A 22,064-nucleotide genomic window follows, 5' to 3' on the forward strand; every position below is an offset into this window, starting at 1 on the left:
AGGGGTCAGACAGGGGGTCAGACAGAGGGTCAAGATGGGTGGAATACGTATCCTGGTTACCAATAAACGCACATCTGAGGAGAAGGAGAGAGAGGGGTCAGACAGGGGAGAAAGACAGGGGGTCAGACAGGGGGTCAGACAGAGGGGTCAGACAGGGAGAGAGGGGGGTCAGACAGGGGGTCAGACAGAGGGTCAAGATGGGTGGAATACGTATCTGGTTACCGATAAACGAACATCTGAGGAGAAGGAGAGACAGGGGTCAGACATGGGGTCAGAGAGGGGGTCAGACATGAGGTCAGAGGGGTCGGGAGTGTCAGTGTGTGAACCCTGGGTTCTATCCTATCAGAGGTATTCCCACCCTGGGGGATCAGAGGGTCCCACCCTGTGGTTCTAGCCTATCAGAAGTATTCCCACCCTGTGGTTAGGATCAGAGGGGACAACGTGACTGACTCGATGCTGTTCTGGGAAGAAGAGGGGACAACGTGACTGACTCGATGCTGTTCTGGGAGGAAGAGGGGACAACGTGACTGACTCGATGCTGTTCTGGGAGGAAGAGGGGACAACGTGACTGACTCGATGCTGTTCTGGGAGGAAGGGGGACAACGTGACTGACTGTTCTGGGAGGAAGAGGGGACAATGCTGTTCTGGGAGGAAGAGGGGACAACGTGACTGACTCGATGCTGTTCTGGGAGGAAGAGGGGACAACGTGAGGGGACTGACTGGGAGGAAGAGGGGATGCTGTTCTGGGAGGAAGAGGGGACAACGTGACTGACTCGATGCTGTTCTGGGAGGAAGAGGGGACAACGTGACTGACTCGATGCTGTTCTGGGAGGAAGAGGGGACAACGTGACTGACTCAATGCTGTTCTGGGAGGAAGAGGGGACAACGTGACTGACTCAATGCTGTTCTGGGAGGAAGAGGGGACAACGTGACTGACTCGATGCTGTTCTGGGAGGAAGAGGGGACAACGTGACTGACTCGATGCTGTTCTGGGAGGAAGAGGGGACAACGTGACTGACTCAATGCTGTTCTGGGAGGAAGAGGGGACAACGTGACTGACTCGATGCTGTTCTGGGAGGAAGAGGGGACAACGTGACTGACTCAATGCTGTTCTGGGAGGAAGAGGGGACAACGTGACTGACTCAATGCTGTTCTGGGAGGAAGAGGGGACAACGTGACTGACTCGATGCTGTTCTGGGAGGAAGAGGGGACAACGTGACTGACTCGATGCTGTTCTGGGAGGAAGAGGGGACAACGTGACTGACTCGATGCTGTTCTGGGAGGAAGAGGGGACAACGTGACTGACTCAATGCTGTTCTGGGAGGAAGAGGGGACAACGTGATTGACTCGATGCTGTTCTGGGAGGAAGAGGGGACAACGTGTGACTGATGCTGTTCTGGGAGGAAGAGGGGACAACGTGACTGACTCAATGCTGTTCTGGGAGGAAGAGGGGACAACGTGACTGACTCAATGCTGTTCTGGGAGGAAGAGGGGACAACGTGACTGACTCAATGCTGTTCTGGGAGGAAGAGGGGACAACGTGACTGACTCAATGCTGTTCTGGGAGGAAGAGGGGACAACGTGACTGACTCAATGCTGTTCTGGGAGGAAGAGGGGACAACGTGATTGAAATCGATGCTGTTCTGGGAGGTGGGGACAACGTGACCCGTGCTGTTGGAGGAAGAGGGGCACTTGATGTGACATTCCTTTAGGTGTCCCTCCAGGTTCATGGTGAGGAGAGGAGGGCAGGAGGGGTTGTTGGGACAGCGCACTGGAGGAAGGTAGTCACAGCTCACCTCGTGCTCCCTGCAGGTCAGAGGTCAACATCAGGTCACAGCAACGGGATTGTTCCCTCCGACGTTCTGGGAGCAAAGGGACTCCTGAAACGTTCTAGGGGGGGGATCGCTTTCCTGAAAGTCGAACCAGCAAAGGGATCGTTTCTCTGAAAGTCGAACCAGCAAAGGGGATCATTTCCCCTCGATGCTGTTCTGGGAGGAAAGGGGAACTAGTCTAACCAACAAAGGGATCGTTTCCCTGAAAGTCGAAGGAAGCAAGGGGATCGTTTCTCTGAAAGTCTGAACTGGGAAAGGGGATCATTTCCCCTCGATGCGTCTAACCAGCAAAGGGATCGTTTCCCTGGAACATCTAACCAGCAAAGGGGATCTGGGAGGAACGTCTAAGGGGCAAAGGGATCGTTTCCCCGATGCTGTTCTAACCAACAAAGGGGATCGTTTCCCTCAACTGTTCTAAGGCAAAGGGGATCGGATGCTGTTCTAAGGAAAAGGGTATCGTTTCCCCTCGACGTCTAACCAACAAAGGGGATCGTTTCCCCTCGACGTCTAACCAGCAAAGGGGATCGTTTCCCTCCGACGTCTAACCAGCAAAGGGGATCGTTTCCCCTCCGACCTCTAACCAGCAAAGGGGATCGTTTCCCCTCCGCCTGTTCTAACCAGCAAAGGGGATCGTTTCCCCTCCGACGTCTAACCAGCAAAGGGGATCGCTTTCCCTGGGACGTCTAACCAGCAAAGGGGATCGTTTCCCTGAAACGTCTAACCAGCAAAGGGATCGTTTCCCTCCGACTCTAACCAGCAAAGGGGATCGTTTCTGGGACGTCTAACCAGCAAAGGGATCGTTTCCTCCAACGTCTAACCAGCAAAGGGGATCGTTTCCCTCCTACGTCTAACCGGCAAAGGGATCGTTTCCCTGAAACGTCTAACCAGCAAAGGGGATCGTTTCCCTGGAACGTCTAACCAGCAAAGGGATCGTTTCCCTCCAACGTCTAACCAGCAAAGGGGGTCAACCTCACGTCTAACCAGCAAAGGGGGTCGTTTCCCTCCGACGTCTAACCAGCAAAGGGGATCGCTTCCCTGAAACGTCTAACCAGCAAAGGGGATCATTTCCCTGAAACGTCTAACCAGCAAAGGGGATCGTTTCCCTGAAACGTCTAACCAGCAAAGGGGATCGTTTCCCCATCTACGTCTAACCAGCAAAGGGGATTGTTTCCCTCCTACGTCTAACCAGCAAAGGGGATCGTTTCCCTCCTACGTCTAACCGGCAAAGGGATCGTTTCCCTCCAACGTCTAACCAGCAAAGGGGATCGTTTCCCTCCTACGTCTAACCAGCAAAGGGATCGTTTCCCTGAAACGTCTAACCAGCAAAGGGGATCGTTTCCCTCCTACGTCTAACCGGCAAAGGGATCGTTTCCCTCCAACGTCTAACCAGCAAAGGGGATCGTTTCCCTCCGACGTCTAACCAGCAAAGGGGATCGTTTCCCTCCGAAACGTCTAACCAGCAAAGGGGATCGTTTCCCTGAAACGTCTAACCAGCAAAGGGGATCGTTTCCCTGAAACGTCTAACCAGCAAAGGGGATCGTTTCCCCTCGACGTCTAACCAGCAAAGGGGATTGTTTCCCCTCCGACGTCTAACCAGCAAAGGGGATCGTTTCCCCTCCTACGTCTAACCAGCAAAGGGGATCGTTTCCCCTCCGACCTCTAACCAGCAAAGGGGATCGTTTCCCCTCCGACCTCTAACCAGCAAAGGGGATCGTTTCCCCTCCGACCTCTAACCAGCAAAGGGGATCGTTTCCCCTCCGACCTCTAACCAGCAAAGGGGATCGTTTCCCCATCTACGTCTAACCAGCAAAGGGGATCGTTTCCCTCCTACGTCTAACCAGCAAAGGGGATCGTTTCCCTCCGACGTCTAACCAGCAAAGGGGATCGTTTCCCTCCGACGTCTAACCAGCAAAGGGGATCGTTTCCCCTCCTACGTCTAACCAGCAAAGGGGATCGTTTCCCCTCCGACGTCTAACCAGCAAAGGGGATCGTTTCCCCTCCGACGTCTAACCAGCAAAGGGGATCATTTCCCTCCGACGTCTAACCAGCAAAGGGATCGTTTCCCTGAAACGTCTAACCAGCAAAGGGGATCATTTCCCTGAAACGTCTAACCGGCAAAGGGATCGTTTCCCTCCGACGTCTAACCAGCAAAGGGGATCATTTCCCTCCGACGTCTAACCAGCAAAGGGGATCGTTTCCCCATCTACGTCTAACCAGCAAAGGGGATCGTTTCCCCTCCGACCTCTAACCAGCAAAGGGGATCGTTTCCCTCCGACCTCTAACCAGCAAAGGGGATCGTTTCCCTCCGACGTCTAACCAGCAAAGGGGATCGTTTCCCTCCGAAACCTCTAACCAGCAAAGGGGACGTCTAACCAGCAAAGGGATCATTTCCCTCCTACGTCTAACCAGCAAAGGGGATCGTTTCCCTCCGACGTCTAACCAGCAAAGGGGATCATTTCCCTGAAACGTCTAACCAGCAAAGGGGATCGTTTCCCTCCTGAAACGTCTAACCGGCAAAGGGGATCATTTCCCTCCGACGTCTAACCAGCAAAGGGGATCGTTTCCCTCCGACGTCTAACCAGCAAAGGGGATCATTTCCCTCCGACGTCTAACCAGCAAAGGGGATCGTTTCCCTGAAACGTCTAACCAGCAAAGGGGATCATTTCCCTCCGACGTCTAACCAGCAAAGGGGATCGTTTCCCTCCTACGTCTAACCAGCAAAGGGATCGTTTCCCTCCTACGTCTAACCAGCAAAGGGGATCGTTTCCCTCCGAAACGTCTAACCAGCAAAGGGGATCGTTTCCCTCCGACGTCTAACCAGCAAAGGGGATCATTTCCTGAAACGTCTAACCAGCAAAGGGGATCGTTTCCCTCCAACGTCTAACCGGCAAAGGGGATCATTTCCCTGAAACGTCTAACCGGCAAAGGGGATCGTTTCCCTCCGACGTCTAACCAGCAAAGGGGATCATTTCCCTGAAACGTCTAACCGGCAAAGGGGATCGTTTCCCTGAAACGTCTAACCGGCAAAGGGGGTCGTTTCCCTCCTACGTCTAACCAGCAAAGGGGATCGTTTCCCTCCTACGTCTAACCAGCAAAGGGGATCGTTTCCCAGAAACGTCTAACCGGCAAAGGGGATCATTTCCCTGAAACGTCTAACCGGCAAAGGGGATCATTTCCCTGAAACCTCTAACCAGCAAAGGGGATCATTTCCCTGAAACGTCTAACCGGCAAAGGGGATCATTTCCCTGAAACGTCTAACCGGCAAAGGGGATCGTTTCCCTCCGACGTCTAACCAGCAAAGGGGATCATTTCCCTGAAACGTCTAACCAGCAAACGTTTGGATGTTTAGAGTGAACTGTCCTTTTAAAAATCACAACGGCACAATAACTAACCAAACAAAAGTAACATCTCAAAATGCATTGACATTTCAAGCCCTTACTTGCGTGTGGTGAGCTTGATGGTAAAAGGACAGCCCATTGGATCAACCTCAAAGTTCCCAGGTCCTCCCATCTTAGGTGTCCCTTCACCCCGACTAGCAGTAGTGCCTCCTCCGGCCCCGCTGGGAAGCCCCTCCTCCGGCCCCGTTGGGGGAAGCCCCTCCTCCGGCCCCGTTGGGGGAAGGGGGGGTGGTGTTTAAGAGCCGGCAGCCGTATTTACAGTGGATAAACAGCTCTCCTATCTGTTCTGCTACAGCTATGTTGTTCACCACCACCGTCAACTTAGCCGTGTCCACCGGACACTTATCTAGAGGAGGGGAGAGAGGGAGAGAACAGGGAGGAGGGGAGGGGTGGAGGAGGGGTGGAGGGGAGGGAGAGAACAGGGAGGAGGAGGGGAGGGGTGGAGGAGGGGAGAGAACAGGGAGGAGAACAGGGGGAGGAGGAGGGAGAGAACAGGGAGGAGGAGGGAGGGGGTGGAGGAGGGGAGAGAGGAGGGAGGAACAGGGGAGGAGGGGGGAGGGGAGGGGGTGGAGGAGGGGAGGAGGGAGAGGGGAGGAGGGAGGGGTGGAGGGGAGAGGGAGAGAACAGGAGGGAGGAGGGAGGGGAGGAGGGAGAGAACAGGGAGGAGGAGGGGGAGAAGGGGAGAGAACAGGGAGAGAGGGGAGGGGTGGAGGAGGGGAGAGGAGGAGAGAACAGGGGGAGGAGGGGTGGAGGGGGGAGAGAAGGGGGAGAGAACAGGGAGGAGGAGGAGGGGTGGAGGGGAGAGAACAGGGAGAGGAGGAGGGGGAGAGAACAGGGGAGGAGGAGGGGAGGGGAGTGGAGGAGGGAGAGGAGAGGGAGAGAACAGGGAGAGAGAGGGAGGGGTGGAGGAGGGCAGAGAGAGGGAGAGGGAGAGAACAGGGAGAGAGAGGGGGTGGAGGAGGGGAGAGAGGGAGAGAGAGGGAGAGGGGTGGAGGAGGGGAGAGAGGAGAGAACAGTGGAGGAGGGGTGGAGGGAGGGGAGAGAGGGAGAGAAATGAGGGAGGGAGAGAGGGAGAGAACAGGGAGGAGGGGGGGAGGAGGGAGAGGGAGAGAACAGGGAGAAAGAGGGGAATGAGAGGGAGAATGAGAGAACAGGGAGAAAGAGAGGAGGGGTGGAGGAGGGGAGAGAGAGGGAGAATGAGAGAACAGGGAGAAAGAGAGGAGGGGTGGAGGAGGGGAGAGTGAGACATAAACAAATGTAAGAACAATTGGCATTCACATTATATATTTATATATATAAAGGTGTAACTATTTAACCAACAGTGTAGGTAGGTAAAGTCCCCTACCGGAGGTCAAGGCACATCGCCTGCAGAAGGTGTGCTGGAGGGAGAGACAGACAGAGACAGAGGTCAAATCAAATCAAATCAAATCAAAAGGTCAATGAGGGAGGGGTGAGGAGAGGAGAGGAGGAGTGAGGAGAACAAACAGGGGAGACAGAGACAGAGACAGAGGTCAATGAGGGAGGGGTGAGGAGAGGAGGGGTGAGGAGAGAAGGGGTGAGGAGAGAAGGGGTGAGGAGAGGAGAACAAACAGGGGAGCGGAGAGGGTGAGGAAGTGAGAGGCTAGCGGATGGTTTCTCTCACCCCACAGGTGGTGATGACAGGGTCTTTGAAGACGCTGCAGCAGAGCTGACAACACAGCTTCACTGACGGCTGCTCTGCAAACACCAGGGGCTCCTACACACACATTATTAGCACAGTTAGCATTCAGGTATCACTAGCACAGTTAGCATTCAGGTGTCACTAGCACAGTTAGCATTCAGGTGTCACTAGCACAGTTAGCATTCAGGTATCACTAGCACAGTTAGCATTCAGGTATCACTAGCACAGTTAGCATTCAGGTGTCACTAGCACAGTTAGCATTCAGGTATCACTAGCACAGTTAGCATTCAGGTATCATCACAGTTAGCAGGTGTCACTAGCACAGTTAGCATTCAGGTATCACTAGCACAGTTAGCATTCAGGTATCACTAGCACAGTTAGCATTCAGGTATCACTAGCACAGTTAGCATTCAGGTATCACTAGCACAGTTAGCATTCAGGTATCACTAGCACAGTTAGCATTCAGGTATCACTAGCACAGTTAGCATTCAGGTATCACTAGCACAGTTAGCAATCAGGTATCACTAGCACAGTTAGCAATCAGGTATCACTAGCACAGTTAGCATTCAGGTATCACTAGCACAGTTAGCATTCAGGTAGCACCGGGGTATCATCAGCATTGATAGCACCGGGGTACCATTGAAGTATAATTAGCATCGAGTTAACATTGGCATCGATAGCGTTAGCGTATTTAATGTTGAAGGATTGTTAGCATCTTTAGCATCATTAGTGTAGCCACCGTGTCGTCGTCGTCCTCGTGAAGAGAGAAAGTCGAGCGGAGAGACATGTTGGACTCAGAGAGGAGGGAACGCACCGAGATGGCAGAGTCAGAACGCCTCGGGGTGCTGATGGGGAGCTGGGGGGATAGAGACAGAGAGAGACATGTTGGACTCAGAGAGGAGGGAACGCACCGAGATGGCAGAGTCAGAACGCCTCGGGGTGCTGATGGGGAGCTGGGGGGGACAGAGACAGAGAGAGCGAGTAACGATACCTAGGCAACATACACAGGGTACCAGTACTGAGTCATGATAACTAGGTTATATACACAGGGTACCAGTACTGAGTAATGATAACTAGGTTATATACACAGGGTACCAGTACTGAGTAATGATAACTAGGTTATATACACAGGGTACCAGTACTGAGTAATGATAACTAGGTTATATAGACAGGGTACCAGTACTGAGTAATGATAACTAGGTTATATACACAGGGTACCAGTACTGAGTCATGGACAGGGTACCAGTACTGAGTAATGATAACTAGGTTATATACACAGGGTACCAGTACTGAGTCATGATAACTAGGTTATATACAGGGTACCAGTACTGAGTAATGATAACTAGGTTATATACACAGGGTACCAGTACTGAGTAATGATAACTAGGTTATATACACAGGGTACCAGTACTGAGTAATGATTACTAGGTTATATACACAGGGTACCAGTACTGAGTAATGATTACTAGGTTATATACACAGGGTACCAGTACTGAGTAATGATTACTAGGTTATATACACAGGGTACCAGTACTGAGTAATGATAACTAGGTTATATACACAGGGTACCAGTACTGAGTAATGATAACTAGGTTATATACACAGGGTACCAGTACTGAGTAATGATAACTAGGTTATATACACAGGGTACCAGTACTGAGTAATGATAACTAGGTTATATACACAGGGTACCAGTACTGAGTAATGATAACTAGGTTATATACACAGGGTACCAGTACTGAGTAATGATAACTAGGTTATATACACAGGGTACCAGTACTGAGTAATGATAACTAGGTTATATACACAGGGTACCAGTACTGAGTCAATGTGCAGGGGTATGAGGTAATTGGGGTAGATGGTAAAGAGTCGCAGCAGCGTGTTGTACGTGATGAGTCAAAACATAGTGAAAAAAGAGTCAGATAGTTAAACAGTTAACCAAATAACTACCCGTACTAACTACCCGTACTAACTATTTAGCAGTCCTACGGCTTGGGGGGGAGATGTTCACGGTCCGGTTGGTTCCAGACTCGGTGCAACAGAGAAAACAGTCTATGACTCGGTTGGCTGGAAACTGACCATTTTTGGAGTCTTCCTCTGGCACCGCCTGGTATAGAGATCTTGGATGGCAGGAAGCTTGGCCCCAGTGATGTATTGCACTACCCTCTGTAGGCACTTTGCGGTCAGATGCCGAGCAGTTGCCATACTAGGTGGTGATGCAACCGGTCAGGATGCTCTCGATGGTGCAGCTGTAGAACTTTTAGAGGATCTAAAGGCCCTTGACAAATCTTTTCAGCGTCCTGAGGATGAAGAGGTCTTGTCAGGCCCTCTTCGACTGTGTTGGGTGTGTTTGGACCATGATAGAACCTCATTGATGTGGACACCAAGGAACTTGGAGCTCTAGACCAGCTCCACTACAGCGTGCTCCTCCCTCCTCTTCCTGTAGTCTTGCTGACGTCGAGGGAGAGGTTGTCGTCCTGGTAGCATACTACCAGGTCCTGGTCGGCGACCACCTCCCTACAGGCCGTCTCATCCTGGTCGGTGACCACCTCCCTATAGGCTTAATGATGGTATCGGAGTTACTCGCGGCAGCGCAGTCGCGGGTGAACAAGGAGTACAGGAGGGGACTAAGCACACACCCCTGAGGGGCCCCTGTGCTTTAGGGTCAGAGTGGCGGATGTGTTGCTGCCTTCCCTCACCACCTGGGTGTGTCCCATCAGGAAGTCCAGGATCCAGTTGCAGAGGGGAGGTGTTTAGTCCCAGGGTCCTTAGCTTAGTGATGAGCTTTGAGGACACTATGGTGTTGAACGCTGAGCTGTCGTCAATGAACAGCATTCTCACATAGGTGTTTCTTTTGTCCAGGTGGGAAAGGGCAGTGTGGAGTGCAATACAGACTGCATCATCTGTGGATCTGTCGGGGCGGTATGCGAAATGATGTGGGTCTAGGGGTTTCTGGGATGACGGTGCTGATGAGTGTGGGTCTAGGGTTTCTGGGATGACGGTGCTGATGAGTGTGGGTCTAGGGGTTTCTGGGATGACGGTGCTGATGAGTGTGGGTCTAGGGGTTTCTGGGATGACGGTGCTGATGAGTGTGGGTCTAGGGGTTTCTGGGATAACGGCGCTGATGAGTGTGGGTCTAGGGGTTTCTGGGATGACGGCGCTGATGAGTGTGGGTCTAGGGTTTCTGGGATGACGGTGCTGATGAGTGTGGGTCTAGGGGTTTCTGGGATGAAGAGATTGTGTCATCTGTGGATCTGTCGGCAGATATGCTAATTGGTCTGGGTCTGGGGATGATGGTGCTGACGTGAGTCAAAGCCTTTCATGGCTACAGATGTAAGTGCCAATAGGTTGATAGTCATTCAGACAGGTAACCGTGGCATGTTTTGGGCACAGGGACCATGATGGTCTGAAACATGTCGGTATAACAGACGGAGTCGGGGTTGAAACGGTCAGTGAAGACACTTACCAGCTGGCCAGTGCTCCGAATAGGTGTCCTGGTAAACCGGTCTGTCCCTGCGGCCTTGTGAACGTTAAACCTATTTAAAGATCTTACTCACGTGAGCTACAGAGGTTGTTCACACAGTCGTCTGGAACAGTTGGTGCACTCATGCATGGTTCAGTGTTGCTTGTGAACGTTAAACCTATTTAAAAATCTTACTCACATGAGCTACAGAGAGGGTGTTCACACAGTCGTCTGGAACAGTCGGTGCGCTCATGCATGGTTCAGTGTTGCTTGCCTCAAGAGTGAGCATAGACGGTATTTAGCTCATCTGGTGGGCTCGCGTCACTGGGCAGCTCGCGGTTGGGTTACCCTTTGTAAATCCGTGATAGTTTGAAAGCCCCCGCTGCCACATCCGACGAGTGTCGGACCCGGTGTCGTAGGATTCTACCCGAGAGTCCTCTTGCCTGTTTTATATCTTTCGTCAGAAGTCGTAGCAGGATTTACTTATACGTGTCCGTGATTCCGTGTGGGTTAGTGTTCCGTGAAAGCGACAAGTCTTACTGTTGGGATATGGTTACGACGCCCTTATTAATGTTCGTGTCCGCTCCTTGAAAGCGACAAGTCTTCCGGTTGGGATATGTTCGTCACCGTGGGGACGACGACGTCGTCGTTGATGCCCTTATTAATGAAGTCAGTGACTTCCATCGGGTGATTTCCCGGAAACATATTCCAGAATGTTCCATGCGAAAGCATTTTGTTGAACTATGAACCAGTCAAATGAAGTTCATTTGAAATAAATCGCATTTACTATAGATTATATTTCTGCACAACACAAAAAGACAAGAGCTAAATCAGTGTGTGTGTGTGTGTGTGTGTACCATGCCATCCTCGTCGTCTCGTGGCGAGTATGTGAGGGTACTGGAGGACGAGGGGGTACGGCGGTGCTGCTTGTAGGTACCGGAGGCTTCCGCTGAAACAGAGAGAGAGTCTGGGGTTACGGTTAGTTATCTTATAGTTTAACCCTATTTTAGGTACCATTCAGTTACCATTGTGACCTTAAACTCACTAGGAAGTTACCACAATAAATCGCTGACACCATAGAATCTAGATTATATATTTCTATGTCTGACACGCCTAGGGCTTTGTCTGAGGTTAAACTGACACCATAGAATCTAGATTATATATTTCTATGTCTGACACGCCTAGGGCTTTGTCTGAGGTTAAACTTCCAGGATGTTGCAGATAGAACAGATATCAGCTGACATGATTCCTTATCAGAGTTTTTCCCTGACAGAGGTTTTCCTGAGGTGGACTCACTTTTAGCTCCAGGAACCACGGCTGAGAAGGTGGGGCCGAAGGAGGCCTCCATGCTGGTGGGCTGTCACCCCGCTGGGGGGGTCTGGCTGAGGGAGGGGGTTGAGATGTCTGGCTGGGTGGCAGGCTGCTGCTGGTGCTCTGGAGGTGCTGGAGTAGAGGACACTCACTGCTGCTCACAACCCACAACCCTCTACAGCCTGGGGGGGCACAGGAGGTCAGAGGTACAGGTGAACCCACACACTGGACACAGCCTCTACAGTCTGGGGGGGGGTACAGGAGGTCAGAGGTACAGGTGAACCCACACACTGGACACAGCCTCTACAGTCTGGGGGGGGTACAGGAGGTCAGAGGTCAGGGGAACCCACACACATGGCCTCTACAGTCTGGGGGGGGCACAGGAGGTTACTCTTGATCACTTCTGGACACATAAGATTGGTGACAGGTCTCAGATCTAATGGAAACCCAATTTAACAAATGAAATGACAAACCAGGTTACCATCTTGATCCTTACAGTCAGACCAACAGGTTACCATCTGAGATCAGACCAACAGGTTACCATCTGAGATCAGACCAACAGGTTACCATCTGAGATCAGACCAACAGGTTACCATCTGAGATCAGACCAACAGGTTACCATCTGAGATCATGACCAACAGGTTACCATCTGAGATCAGACCAACAGGTTACCATCTGAGATCAGACCAACAGGTTACCATCTGAGATCAGACCAACAGGTTACCATCTGAGATCAGACTGAAGACAACATGGCCTTAATGTCAGACCAACAGGTTACCATCTGAGATCAGACCAACAGGTTACCATCTGAGATCAGACCAACAGGTTACCATCTGAGATCAGACCAACAGGTTACCATCTGAGATCAGACCAACAGGTTACCATCTGAGATCAGACCAACAGGTTACCATCTGAGATCAGACTGAAGACAGACCTGAGATCAGACCAACAGGTTACCATCTGAGATCAGACCAACAGGTTACCATCTGAGATCAGACCAACAGGTTACCATCTGAGATCAGACCAACAGGTTACCATCTGAGATCAGACCAACAGGTTACCATCTGAGATCAGACTGACGACAACATGGCCTTACCATCTGAGATCAGACCAACAGGTTACCATCTGAGATCAGACCAACAGGTTACCATCTGAGATCAGACTGACCAACATGTCAGGTTACCATCTGAGATCAGACCAACAGGTTACCATCTGAGATCAGACCAACAGGTTACCATCTGAGATCAGACTGAAGACAACAGGTTACCATCTAATGTCAGACCAACAGGTTACCATCTGAGATCAGACTGACGACAACACGGCCTTAATGTCAGACCAACAGGTTACCATCTGAGATCAGACTGAAGACAACATGGCCTTAATGTCAGACCAACAGGTTACCATCTGAGATCAGACTGAAGACAACACGGCCTTAATGTCAGACCAACAGGTTACCATCTGAGATCAGACCAACAGGTTACCATCTGAGATCAGACTGTTACCATCTGAGATCAACAGGTTACCATCTGAGATCAGACCAACAGGTTACCATCTGAGATCAGACCAACAGGTTACCATCTGAGATCAGACTGAAGACAACACGGCCTTAATGTCAGACCAACAGGTTACCATCTGAGATCAGACCAACAGGTTACCAGCCTTAATGATCAGACCAACAGGTTACCATCTGAGATCAGACTGAAGACAACACGGCCTTAATGTCAGACCAACAGGTTACCATCTGAGATCAGACTGAAGACAACACGGCCTTAATGTCAGACCAACAGGTTACCATCTGAGATCAGACTTAATGTCAGACCAACAACAGGTTACCATCTGAGATCAGACCAACAGGTTACCATCTGAGATCAGACTGAAGACAACAGGTTACCATCTGAGATCAGACCAACAGGTTACCATCTGAGATCAGACCAACAACACGGCATCCTTAATCAGACCAACAGGTTACCATCTGAGATCAGACCAACAGGTTACCATCTTAATGTCAGACCAACAGGTTACCATCTGAGATCAGACTGACGACAACACGGCCTTAATGTCAGACCAACAGGTTACCATCTGAGATCAGACCAACAGGTTACCATCTTCAGACAACAGGTTACCATCTGAGATCAGACTGAAGACAACACGGCCTTAATGTCAGACCAACAGGTTACCATCTGAGATCAGACTGAAGACAACAGGGCCTCTAATCAGACCAACAGGTTACCATCTGAGATCAGACCAACAGGTTACCATCTAATGATCAGACCAACAGGTTACCATCTGAGATCAGACTGAAGACAACACGGCCTTAATGTCAGACCAACAGGTTACCATCTGAGATCAGACCAACAGGTTACCATCTGAGATCAGACCAACAGGTTACCATCTGAGATCAGACCAACAGGTTACCATCTGAGATCAGACCAACTTAATGTCAGACCAAGGTTACCATCTGAGATCAGACTGAAGACAACACGGCCTTAATGTCAGACCAACAGGTTACCATCTGAGATCAGACTGAAGACAACACGGCCTTAATGTCAGACCAACAGGTTACCATCTGAGATCAGACTGAAGACAACACGGTTACCATCTGAGATCAGACAGGTTACCATCTGAGATCAGACCAACAGGTTACCATCTGAGATCAGACTGAAGACAACAGGCCTTAATGTCAGACCAACAGGTTACCATCTGAGATCAGACCAACAGGTTACCATCTGAGATCAGACCAACAGACATCAGACAACAGGTTACCATCTAATGTCAGACCAACAGGTTACCATCTGAGATCAGACTGAAGACAACACGGCCTTAATGTCAGACCAACAGGTTACCATCTGAGATCAGACCAACAGGTTACCATCTGAGATCAGACTGAAGACAACACGGCCTTAATGTCAGACCAACAGGTTACCATCTGAGATCAGACCAACAGGTTACCATCTGAGATCAGACCAACAGGTTACCATCTGAGATCAGACTGAAGACAACACGGCCTTAATGTCAGACCAACAGGTTACCATCTGAGATCAGACTGAAGACAACACGGCCTTAATGTCAGACCAGGTTACCATCTGAGATCAGACCAACAGGTTACCATCTGAGATCAGACTGAAGACAACACGGCCTTAATGTCAGACCAAGAGGTTACCATCTGAGATCAGACCAACAGGTTACCATCTGAGATCAGACTGAAGACAACACGGCCTACTTTGACCTGAACACATGAACCTGTCCAACAACTATCAATGATCAACAACTCTGTGCTAGCCACACAGGACTTACATGCCAAGGCCTTCCTGGCCAGTGTAAAAACAGACTTCTATCTGCACAAAACCCCTCAGTCCAAGCAGTCCTAATGAGAAAAGACATGTGTAACAAGAGGACCAAGTCCACAGAGACCTGAGCAGTGTTTCTCTAGCCATCTGCTCCTCTCTAAGCTCATGATGTAAACAGAAAGGCATGCAGGCCGTCACCTCATATGGTCATATCATACCGAATCAGCCAATAAAAACTGCCCGGGACCACTAATCGTAGGGAATATATGAGTGGTACCCCTGAGATCAGAGAGAGAGAGAGAGAGAAGCAGAAAGAGAGAGAGAGAGAAGCAGAAAGAGAGAGAGAGTTACCAGAGAGAGAGAAGCAACAGAAGCAGAAAGAGAGAGAAGTCAGAGAGAGAGAGAAGCAGAAAAGAGAGAGAAGCAGAGAGAGAGAAGCAGAAAGAAGAGAAAGAAAGAGAGAGAAGCAGAGAGAGAGAGAAGCAGAGAGAGAGAGAAGCAGAAAGAGAGAGAGAGAAGCAGAAAGAAAGAGAGAGAAGCAGAAAGAGAGAGAGAGAAGCAGAAAGAGAGAGAAGCAGAAAGAGAGAGAGAGAAGCAGAAGAGAGAGAGAGAAGCAGAAAGAGTCAGAGAAGCAGAAGAGAGAGCAGAAAAAGAGAGAGAAAGCAGAAAAGAGAGAGAGAAGCAGAAAGAGAGAGAGAGAAGCAGAAAAGAGAGAGAGAAGCAGAATGTCAGAGAACAGAGAAACCAGAGAGAGAGAGAGAAGCAGAAAGAGAGAGAAACAGAGAGAGAGCAGAAAGAGAAGAGAAGCAGAAAAAGAGAGAGAAGCAGAAAGAGAGAGAGAAGCAGAAAGAAAGAAGAGAAGCAGAAAGAGAGAGAGAAGCAGAAAGAGAGAAGACAACAGACAGAAAGAGAGAGAGAAGCAGAAAAGAAAGAGAGAGAAGCAGAAAGATCAAGAGCAGAAAGAAGAGAGAGAAGCAGAAAGAGAGAGAGAAGCAGAAAGAGAAGAGAAGCAGAAAGAGAGAGAAGCAGAGAAAGAGAGAGAAGCAGAAAGAAAGAGAGAGAGAAGCAGAAAGAGAGAGAGAAGCAGAAAAGAGAGAAGCAGAAAGAAAGAGAGAAGCAGAAAAGAGAGAGAAGCAGAAAAGAGAGAGAGAAGCAGAAAAGAGAGAGAGAAGCAGAAAGAGAGAGAGAGAAGCAGAAAGAGAGAGAGAGAAGCAGAAAGAAAGAGACAGAAAGAGAGAGAGAGAAGCAGAAAAAAGAGAGAAGCAGAAAGAGAGAGAAGCAAGAGAAAGAGAGAGAGAGAAGCAGAAGAGAGAAGCAGAAAGAGAGAGAGAAGCAGAAAAGAGAGAGCAGAAGCAGAGAAGAGAGCAGAAAGAGAAGAGAGAGAAGCAGAGAGAGAGAAGCAGAAAGAGAGAGAGAAGCAGAAAGCAGAGAGAGAAGCAGAAAGAGAGAGAGAGAAGCAGAAAAGAGAGAGAAGCAGAAAAGAAGAGAAGCAGAAAGAGAGAGAGAACAGAAAGAGAGAGAAGCAGAAAAAGACCAGAGAAGCAAAAAGAAAGAGAGAAGCAGAAAGAGAGAGAGAGAAGCCCCCTGAGAGAGAGCAGAAAGAGAGAGAGAGAGAAGCAGAAAGAGAGAGAGAGAGAGAGCAGAAAAGAGAGAGAGAAGCAGAAAGAGAGAGAGAAGCAGAAAGAGAGAGAGAGAAGCAGAAAAGAGAGAGAGAAGCAGAAAGAGAGAGAGAAGCAGAAAGAGAGAGAGAGCAGTCAGAAGAGAGCAGAAAGAGAGAGAAGAAGCAGAAAGAGAGAGAGAGAAGCAGAAAGAAGAGAGAGAAGAGAGAAGCAGAAAGAGAGAGAAGCAGAAAGAAAGAGAGAGAAGCAGAAAGAGAGAGAAGCAGAAAGAGAGAGAGAGAAGCAGAAAGAGAGAGAGAGAAGCAGAAAAGAGAGAAGCAGAGAGAGAAGAGAGAAGCAGAAAGAGAGAGAGAGAAGCAGAAGAGAAGAGAGAGAGAAGCAGAAAAGAAGAGAGAAGCAGAAGAGAAGCAGAAAGAGAGAGAAGCAGAAAGAGAGAGAGAGAAGCAGAAAGAAAGAGAGAGAGAAGCAGAAAGAGAGAGAGAGAAGCAGAAAAGAGAGAGAAGCAGAAAGAGAGAGAGAGAAGAGAAGAGAGAGAAGCAGAAAGAGAGAGAGAAGCAGAAAAGAGAGAGAGAGAAGCAGAAAGAGAGAGAGAGAGAAGCAGAAAGAGAGAGAGAGAGAAGCAGAAAGAGAGAGAGAGAGAAGCAGAAAGAGAGAGAGAAGCAGAAAGAGAGAGAGAGAGAAGCAGAAAGAGAGAGAGAAGCAGAAAGAGGCATACTGAACCAATGTTAACTCACTCCTGGGCACTGGGCCAAATATGTGATGCACAACGATTCACACACTGATAGTTTGGTATCTGCTACCTAACGTTATCTACATGGCTTGCCAGCATAAAATGCAAATGGTCAATGATGATGTGTAAACTAGGTAGGAAATGATCACCAAATTAGCTAGTTATCATACCGAAACAGACTAGTCCTCCAGCTGGTTAGCTAGTTATCATACCGAAACAGACTAGTCCTCCAGCTGGTTAGCTAGTTATCATACCGAAACAGACTAGTCCTCCAGCTGGTTAGCTAGTTATCATACCGAAACAGACTAGTCCTCCAGCTGGTTAGCTAGTTATCATACCGAAACAGACTAGTCCTCCAGCTGGTTATCATACCGAAACAGACTAGTCCTCCTGCTGGTTAGCTAGTTATCATACCGAAACAGACTAGTCCTCCAGCTGGTTGGCTAGTTATCATACCAAAACAGACTAGTCCTCCAGCTGGTTAGCTGGTTATCATACCAAAACAGACTAGTCCTCCTGCTGGTTAGCTAGTTATCATACCGAAACAGACTAGTCCTCCAGCTGGTTAGCTAGTTATCATACCAAAACAGACTAGTCCTCCTGCTGGTTAGCTAGTTATCATACCGAAACAGACTAGTGCTCCAGCTGGTTAGCTAGTTATCATACCGAAACAGACTAGTCCTCCAGCTGGTTAGCTAGTTATCATACCGAAACAGACTAGTCCTCCAGCTGGTTAGCTAGTTATCATACCAAAACAGACTAGTCCTCCTGCTGGTTAGCTAGTTATCATACCGAAACAGACTAGTCCTCCAGCTGGTTAGCTAGTTATCATACCAAAACAGACTAGTCCTCCAGCTGGTTAGCTAGTTATCATACCGAAACAGACTAGTCCTCCAGCTGGTTAGCTAGTTATCATACCGAAACAGACTAGTCCTCCAGCTGGTTAGCTAGTTATCATACCGAAACAGACTAGTCCTCCAGCTGGTTAGCTAGTTATCATACCAAAACAGACTAGTCCTCCTGCAGCTAGTTATCATACCGAAACAGACTAGTCCTCCAGCTGGTTAGCTAGTTATCATACCGAAACAGACTAGTCCTCCAGCAGCTAGTTATCATACCAAAACAGACTAGTCCTCAGCAGCTGGTTATCATACCGAAACAGACTAGTCCTCCAGCTGGTTAGCTAGTTATCATACCGAAACAGACTAGTCCTCCAGCTGGTTATCAGTTATCATACCGAAACAGACTAGTCCTCCAGCTGGTTATCATACCAAAACAGACTAGTCCTCCAGCTAGTTATCATACCGAAACAGACTAGTCCTCCAGCTGGTTAGCTAGTTATCATACCGAAACAGACTAGTCCTCCAGCTGGTTAGCTAGTTATCATACCGAAACAGACTAGTCCTCCAGCTGGTTATCATACCGAAACAGACTAGTCCTCCAGCTGGTTATCATACTGAAACAGACTAGTCCTCCAGCTAGTTATCATACCGAAACAGACTAGTCCTCCAGCTAGTTATCATACCGAAACAGACTAGTCCTCCAGCTAGTTATCATACCGAAACAGACTAGTCCTCCAGCTGGTTCGCTAGTTATCATACCGAAACAGACTAGTCCTCCAGCTGGTTATCATACTGAAACAGACTAGTTAGTTAAATTAGCAAATCACTGCCATTAAAACGGGAGAATCTATTGGGATTTCTTCCTGTTTTGTTTTGTGTTCTTTAAAAATAAAATAAAAGGTAAACTGTTTCCATAATGAATAAGTTACACCCCATGAATAGTTGGGCTAGCTGGAAGAAAAATAAAACTAGATAAAAATGTTATCTAGCTGCTTGAAATAACGTTACAGCTGTCGGGTATGTGTGTGATGTCAACTGATCGCAAACACTGCAACAAACAGATATATATATATATATATATATATTTAACTATGCTGTTTACCAATGATATGGCACATTTAACATAATCACAATTCGTGAGTGATCTTACCATTGTGTTAAATCGTAGTTAACTGTGTTGTTGAAATGCTCCTTTTTCTCTCTTTCACGCCTCAAAACAACAAGCAGTCGGAGAGAGGCGGAAGTCCTCTCGACCGTGTACGTCGGATGCAGGGGTCAAAGACCGCAATGTATCATGGGTATCATTTTTTGGGGGGCTGGGGGTGGACTGACTGATCTATAAATAATAATGAGTATTATTTTTTTATTTTTTTATGATGTAAAGTGATTTTTTTTGTAGATTAGTCAGTCGTTTTTGACGCTCTCGAACAACCGGCCTCCTATTTCATGCGGCTCAGAGTGTAACCAAACGGGACTACAATACCCATAAGGCCCGGTTCCAGAAGACTTAAAAGTTCATCATGCAGCTTTAAGCACAGATGGAACAATGAGATTTCATCGGATGTATAAATGTGAAGCATCCGGTTGGTGGTTTTCCCCACTCACTACCAAATATGGTAGGAGGAAGCCCAGTGGCTGACAGTGGGAGAAGAGATGGATTTTGGCCTGACATTCTGCAAATGTATTCATCGATTAAACATTTGATCTCAATACAGTCTTTCTTTTTTCCCCAAACTAAAATCTGTTATGAACACAGTGGATTAAGTTTTGCCCAAGTTTCCCAAAAAATTGTGTTGTTTAGAAAGCGTGCCAAGGCATATTTAGTTATTGCACACGCACACTTCAGAGTAGGCATTTACCAAAGGAAATATGTAAATCAATTCTAGAAGGCGCCAATTGGATCTCGCTAGCTCCTGCTTGGTTCTGCCCACCATAAAAATATCTAATTTGTTCTCATTTGAAACGACAGGCTGTGGTCTATCTTGGTTTAGTTATAAAAAAAAATATTTGGCTTTAGAGTTCAGATCATGGAATTCGAACACGTAATGCATCTCCAACTACATTTAAATGTGTCTACCACAGGAGGTTGGTGGCACCTTAATTGAGGAGGGACGGGCTCGTGGTAATGGCTGGAGCGGACTAGGGTGGAATGGTATCTAATACATCAGACACGTGGTGGTTCCAGGTGTTTGATGACATTCCATTCACGCGGTTCCAGCCATTAATATGAGCCTTCCTCCCCTCAGCATCCTCCTCTGGTGTCTACCGTGTCCACAGTGTGTCCGGATTCCCTTTTCCCAGGCTATATTCAAATGACAGTATGCATTTTATAAACAGTGGAATAGGCTAAGTATGATAACAACACAACAAACATCTGATGGCAGTAGCTAACTAGCCAGCTATCCTCTGTAGCTAACTAGCCAGCTAACCTCTGTAGCTAACTAGCCAGCTAACCTCTGTAGCTAACTAGCCAGCTAACCTCTGTAGCTAACTAGCCAGCTAACCTCTGTAGCTAACTAGCCAGCTAACCTCTGTAGCTAACGAGCCAGCTAACCACTGTAGTTAACTAGCCAGCTAACCTCTGTAGCTAACTAGCCAGCTAACCTCTGTAGTTAGCTAGCAAGCAACGCCTCGATCACACCAACAGCGTCATCGCACAAAATAGTACGCAGCATCATGAGGATATGTTTGCAACAAAAGTTCCACATTCACCTTCTGCTACCATTTCAGTCAAACCGTCTACACGCAAACAGTTTGACACATAGGGCGAGTGAGAAAACCACCTCTACCATCAGTCCTATTAGAGTATCTCATGATAAGCTGTAGACCACACTATCTACCAAGAGAGTTCTCATCTATATTATTCGTAGCCGTCTATTTACCACCACAGACCGATGCTGGCACTAAGACCGCTCTCAACGAGCTGTATAAAGGCCACTCAACCAGCTGTATAAGGCCACTCAACCAGCTGTATAAGGCCACTCAACCAGCTGCCACTCAACCATAAGGCCACTCAACCAGCTGTATATAAGGCCACTCAACCAGCTGTATAAAGGCCACTCAACCAGCTGTATAAAGGCCAGCTGTATAAGGCCACTCAACCAGCTGTATAAAGGCCACTCAACCACTGTATCAACCAGCTGTATAAAGGCCACTCAACCAGCCAGCCACTCAACCAGCTGTATAAAGGCCACTCAACCAGCTGTATAAAGGCCACTCAACCAGCTGTATAAGGCCACTCAACCAGCTGTATAAGGCCACTCAACCAGCTGTATCAACCAAAGGCCACTCAACCAGCTGTATAAAGGCCACTCAACCAGCTGTATAAAGGCCACTCAACCAGCTGTATAAAGGCCACTCAACCAGCAGCTGTATAAAGGCCACTCACTCAACCAGCTGTATACGGCCACTCAACCAGCTGTACGGCCACTCAACCAGCTGTATAAGGCCACTCAACCACTCAACCAGCTGTATAAGGCCACTCAACCAGCTGTATAAGGCCACTCAACCAGCTAAGGGCCACTCAACCAGCTGTATAAAGGCCACTCAACCAGCTGTATAAAGCTGTCACTCAACCAGCTGTATAAAGGCCACTCAACCAGCTGTATAAAGGCCACTCAACCAGCTGTATAAAGGCCACTCAACCAGCTGTATAAAGGCCACTCAACCAGCTGTATAAAGGCCACTCAACCAGCTGTATACAGCCATTAGCAAACAGGAAAATGCTCACCCAGAAGTGGCGCTCCTAGTGGCCGGGGACTTTAATGCAGGCAAACAGAAATCAGTTTTACCTCATTTCTACCAGCATGTCACATGTGCAACCAGAGGGGAAAATCTCTAGACCACTTTTACTCCACACACAGAGAGATGTGTACAAGCTCTCCAACGCCCTCCATCTCAGTGTGTGTATTTGTGTGTGTGT

General features: G+C 48.7%; 1 pseudogene; it reads right to left on the bottom strand.

Moving 5' to 3' along the window:
- Positions 1-19,434, bottom strand: part of LOC121843810 — a 54,050-nt pseudogene extending 34,616 nt beyond the window's left edge.
- Positions 19,435-22,064: the final 2,630 nt, after the last annotated feature.

Source organism: Oncorhynchus tshawytscha, unplaced genomic scaffold (genome assembly GCF_018296145.1).
Source record: "Oncorhynchus tshawytscha isolate Ot180627B unplaced genomic scaffold, Otsh_v2.0 Un_contig_8272_pilon_pilon, whole genome shotgun sequence".
Classification (NCBI taxonomy): Eukaryota; Metazoa; Chordata; class Actinopteri; order Salmoniformes; family Salmonidae; genus Oncorhynchus; species Oncorhynchus tshawytscha.